Genomic DNA, 5,619 nt, shown 5'->3' with positions numbered 1-5,619 from the left:
CCTGGATCTGTTTCTTTAACACTGTTTACAGTTTGACCAGCAGGGGGAGCTCACAGACAGGACAAACACCACGTCACCATGAGTGTCGTGAAGCTGCTGATACTTGACATAGTTGTGTTTGAACAGATGAATGTTAGTTTGCCACAGCAGACTGCAGTCAGACAAACAGACACACATGAAGAAGTGAAGCAGAGAGCAGGACTCAGATCTACACTCTATGAACCCTGAAAGACAGAAGATATGAAGAAAGGATGAATCATTCATATTTATGGAGGATAAAAGCTCACGTAACTTATACAAAATAATAATAATAATAATAATAATAATAATAATAATAATAATAATAATAATAATAATAATCTTTATTTCTTTAGCACTTTTAAAAACAGGGTTAGAAAGTGCTTGACAAACAAAGAAAATCAAAGAGAAATGTGAGGAAGACAAAGTAAATAAAACAATGTGGGACAAATAAAAAACAAAAGATTAATACATATATATATATACAAAAACAAAATATATAATTCATAGAATATACACTACCGTTCAAAAGTTTGGGGTCACTTAGAAATGTCCTTATTTTTGAAAGAAAAGCACTGTTTTTTTCAATGAAGATAACATTAAATTAATCAGAAATACACTCTATACATTGTTAATGTGGTAAATGATTATTCTAGCTGCAAACGTTTGGTTTTTAATGGAATATCTACATAGGTGTACAGAGGCTCATTTCCAGCAACCATCACTCCAGTGTTCTAATGGTACATTGTGTTTGCTAATCACGTTAGAAAGCTAATGGATGATTAGAAACATCTTGAAAACCCTTGTGCAGTTACGTTAGCACAGCTGAAAATGGTTTTGCTGGTTAGAGAAGCTGTAAAACTGGCCTTTCTTTGAGCTAGTTGAGTATCTGGAGCATCACATGTGTGGGTTCAATTATACTCTCAGAATGGTCAGAGAAAGAGAACTTTCATATGAAACTCCACAGTCTATTCTTGTTCTTAGAAATGAAGGATATTCCATACGAGAAATTTCCAAGAAACTGAACATTTCCTACAACGATGTGAACTACTCCCTTCAGAGAACAGCACAAACAGGCTCTAACCAGAGTAGAAAGAGAAGTGGGAGGCCCCGGTGCACAACTGAACAAGAAGACAAGTACAGTAGAGTCTCTAGTTTGAGAAATAGACGCCTCACAGGTCCTGAACTGGCAGCTTCATTAAATGGTACCCGCAAAACGCCAGTGTCAACGTCTACAGTGAAGAGGCGACTCTGGGATGCTGGCCTTCTAGGCAGAGTGGCAAAGAAAAGACCATATCTGAGATATATAATAAAAGGCCAATAGTTGGCCAATAAAAGGAAAAGATTAATATGGGCAAAAGAACACAGACATTGGACAGAGGAAGATTGGAAAAAAGTGTTATGGACAGACGAATCAAAGTTTGAGGTGTTTGGATCACACAGAAGAAGATTAGTGAGACGCAGAACAAGTGAAAAGATGCTGGAAGAGTGTCTGACGCCATCTGTTAAGCATGGTGGAGGTAATGTGATGGTCTGGGGATGCTTTGGTGCAGGTAAAGTGGGAGATTTGTAAAAAATAAAAGGGATTTTGAATAATGAAGGCTATCACTCAATTTTGCAACGCCATGCCATACCCTGTGGACAGCGCTTGATTGGAGCCAATTTCCTCCTACAACAGGACAATGACCCAAAGCACACTTCCAGATTATGCAAGAACTATTTAGGGAAGAAGCAGGCAGCTGGTATTCTGTCTTTAATGGAGTGGACAGAGCAGTCACCAGATCTCAACCCCATTGAGCTGTTGTGGGAGCAGCTTGACCGTATGGTACGCAAGAAGTGTCCATCAAGCCAATCCAACTTGTGGGAGGTGCTTCAGGAAGTGTGGGGTGAAATGTCTTCAGATTCCCTCAACAACTTAACAGCTAGAATGCCAAAGGTCTGCAATGCTGTAGTTGCTGCAAAGGGAGCATTCTTTGATGAAAGCAAAGTTTGAAGGACAAAATTATTATTTAAACTAAAAATCATTATTTCTAACATTCTCAATGTCTTGACTATATTTTCTTTTCATTTTGTAACTCATTTAATAAATAAAGTGTGAGTTTTCATGGAAAACACAAAATTGTCTGGGTGACCCCAAACTTTTGAACGGTAGTGTATATATAATTCATAGAATATATATATATATATATATATATATATATATATATATATATATATATATATATATATATATATATATATATATATTCTATGAATTATATTTTATTTAGCTAACATTGTTTTATTTCCTTTTATTCGTCTCCCTCACATTTCTCTTTTATTGACTTTTAGTTAGTTTCTTATTTGTAAAACACTTTGTATATATTTTGTTATTATTATTATTACTATTATATTATTATTATTTATCATATATATATATATATAGAGAGAGAAATATATATATATATATATATATATATATATATATATATATATATATATATATACACAACCAGTCAAAAGTTTGGACACACCTTCTCATTCAATGATTTGTATTTATTTTAATTATTTTCAACATTGTAGATTAATACTGAAGACATCAAAACTATCAAATAATCTGGTTTTACCATAATCCGGATTACAACAGTAGTCAAATAGGGCTATCCATTGTGTACTAACCCTACCTCTGAACAACACAACTGATGGTCTCAAACACATTAAGAAGGCAAGTCATTCTACAAATGAACTCTTGACAAGGCTCATGTTCATTAGAAACCATTCCAGGAGACCACTTCATGAAGCAGACTGAGAGAATACCAAGAGTGTGCAAAGCTGTCATGAAGGAAAAAGGGGGCTACTTTACAGAATCTAAAATATAAAACATATTCTGCTTTATTAACACTTTTTTATTCATTCAATAATTCCATATGTGTTCTTTCATAGTTTTGATGTCTTCAGTATTAATCTACAGTGTTTTAAATAATTAAAATAAATACAAACCCTTGAATGAGAAGGTGTTTCCAAACTTTTGACTGGTAGTGTCTACATATTTTATATTCTATTTTATTTTAATCTTTAATCTTTTGTTGTTTTTATTCTTCCAACATTATCTTATTTCCTTTTATTTGTCTTCCTCACATTTCTCTTTTATTGTCTTTCAGTTAGCTTCTTTTTTTTAAAGCACTTTATAACCCTGTTTTTAAAAGTGTCATATAAATAAAGATTGTTATTATTATTAGAAATCAACAATATATAATCTAAAAAACATAAAAATGTAAAAATATAAAAAATATATGAATTTTTTTTTTTAATGATAAAATCCTGTCAGTGATACCGCCTGAAGAAGAAGAATAAAAACCTGTTGATTAAAACATGCTCAGTTGACCTGAGAAACGATCAAATGTGTTTAAAAGAGCTTCAAAAGAGAAAAAGTTGTCATGATCTCCTCGGGGAGATTAGTGTGAACACCTGATCTGTGACACCATCAGTTCATTGTTGATGTCAGAGTCAGAGACCGAGACACACACTGCACCGTAGAGGAGGTCACAGTACACATCAGAGCAGAGAGTGGAAGGAGAGGTAACTCCAGGGCATTTGATCAGGAAAGAAACTGCAGTTCCTCCAGTGTCCACTAGGGGTGGTCTCCAGCAGTGAGTCCATCCTCACAGAGAGACTTAAAAAGGTCCCTTCACAGCAGAAATAAACACACTGACCACCAGGTGCAAACAGTTTTAGTCTCTACAGCTTGTTTCTATTCATGGCAGCTGCACAGGGCTGAGATTTTATAAATCTCACCTGTGTGGATCATATTAAGGCTCAGAGGTATGCAGGATGAGGGGCATGGCCACTTGGAGTGACAGGTGGATCAAAGCTCTGACTTACTACAGCAAAACCCTGACTAACAGGTCTAATCAGTCTGCACATGTTGAGCAGACAAAGTACAGTAATACTTATTAATGAGAGGGTTCATCCTCTGGGGAGCATGAATACACTCAGTCAGCTTCATACCAACCTGATCTTTAAATTTTAATGTGTGCAGTAAAACTTCAGTTGGATTGTTCTGCTGCAGTCAAAGAGGAGGAGGAAGGTCAACCAGGGTCCTGAAGAAACATTATGGGATATCCTCTTGAGACAACGACTCTGCCTCCGCTGTCGGAGTACATTCAGCTCAGTGTCTCCTGATCCGAACACTGAAACACACCAAACACGTCTCTGAACATTCTTCATCATCTCAGAGAGCGAGCAACATCTGCTGACTCATACATTCCACATCAAACTCAAGAGTTTACCTCGACGTTTACCCTCAAACTGTCTGTTCACAACACATATACACAGGAACGACACTGAGGAAGACCAAACACAGGGGCTGAGGATGTGGAGGAGACAAGTGGATGAGGATGAAAAGCAGAGACTGTGGGGAGGATTAGGGACAGATGTTTCTATCAGCTGATAGAAAGTGGGACAGTAGAGCGGTTGTTTTTAGTCTCTTTAGTTCATGTTGTTGGTTCTATATTTAGAAATAAAAGACATTTAAAACATTTAAACACACATCAGGAGCACTATGAGGATCAGGACTACAACCAGGAGACTGCAGGGACACATCTGAGTCTACGCAGAGCTAATGTCCCCTAGTGAGGACAAGTTCTGTGGCAATTAGAAAAACAGGTGTTTAAGTGTGGACCCAAAAGCACAACTGGAGGCAGATGAAGCAGTGAAGTGAATTTACTGAAGGGAAAAAAGGTGGAGGGAAGGGATCCAGGGTCCAAGGCATGAGGAGGGAGGTGAAGGCTGGAGACGTGAGGGCTTGAGGAGGAGGCTGGTGAGTGAATCAAGGGAGAGAGTGTGGCAGCGTGGCAGAGATAGGGTGGTGGCACTGGGACTTGTGGAGGCACTGGAAGAATGGAGGACAGCAGAGTTAGTCACTGGTAAAAACACACAAAGCTGGAAAGCTAGACCAATTGAAAATTCAGAAGAGAACTTTAGAGAACGGGCTGAAATACCACATCAGATGCAGGAATAATCTGGCACTGGAGAAGCCTCACAGCAGGGTTTAAATGCAGGTGGTGATTGCAGTAATCTGGTGCAGGTGTGATGGTGCAGGTGGAGCTGCCCAATCTCTGTGAGGAAGAAAGAGACTCCACACAAGAAAACAACTTCCAAAAAATGACAACTAAAAAAATAAAAAACATGTTGCTATCACCACAAAGTTCCTCCCTACAAGACAAGTTTCACACAGAGAGGACAAGTTCCTGTGAGAGGAAATGTCCCATAAAACACCCACCTCAGGGGCGGCTGTGGCTCAGTGGGCAGAGTGGGTGGCTCAATCCCATCTCCTTCAGTCACATGCCAAATTGAGCAAGACACTGAACCCCAAATTGCTCCCTCTGTTGTTCAGCAGTTTGTGAATGTGTGTGAATGAGGTTAGCTAATACTGATGGTCCCTTACCATAGCAGCCTCTACCATCAGTGAGTGAATGGGTATGAATGGGTGAATGTGATGAGTAGTGTAAAAGAGCTTTGAGTGGTCACAACACTAGAAAAGGAATATATGAGTACAAGTCCATTTACCATTTACTATTTACCATGACCTGCTCAAGACAGACAGTTTTGCCTGACGTATAT

At 38.0% G+C, this 5,619-nt stretch overlaps 1 long non-coding RNA gene across 1 annotated transcript; it reads right to left on the bottom strand.

Moving 5' to 3' along the window:
- Positions 1 to 4,701: 4,701 nt before the first annotated feature.
- On the bottom strand, positions 4,702 to 5,106 carry LOC117824151. The gene is made up of 2 exons (XR_004633535.1): positions 4,998 to 5,106; positions 4,702 to 4,888 (listed from the first exon to the last, which is right to left on the bottom strand). It is a non-coding gene; the product is annotated as an uncharacterized LOC117824151 (long non-coding RNA).
- Between the last annotated feature and the right edge of the window lie 513 nt (positions 5,107 to 5,619).

This window comes from Notolabrus celidotus, chromosome 13 (genome assembly GCF_009762535.1).
Source record: "Notolabrus celidotus isolate fNotCel1 chromosome 13, fNotCel1.pri, whole genome shotgun sequence".
In the NCBI taxonomy this organism is placed as follows: domain Eukaryota; kingdom Metazoa; phylum Chordata; class Actinopteri; order Labriformes; family Labridae; genus Notolabrus; species Notolabrus celidotus.
This window is presented reverse-complemented; position numbering and strand designations above follow the sequence as displayed.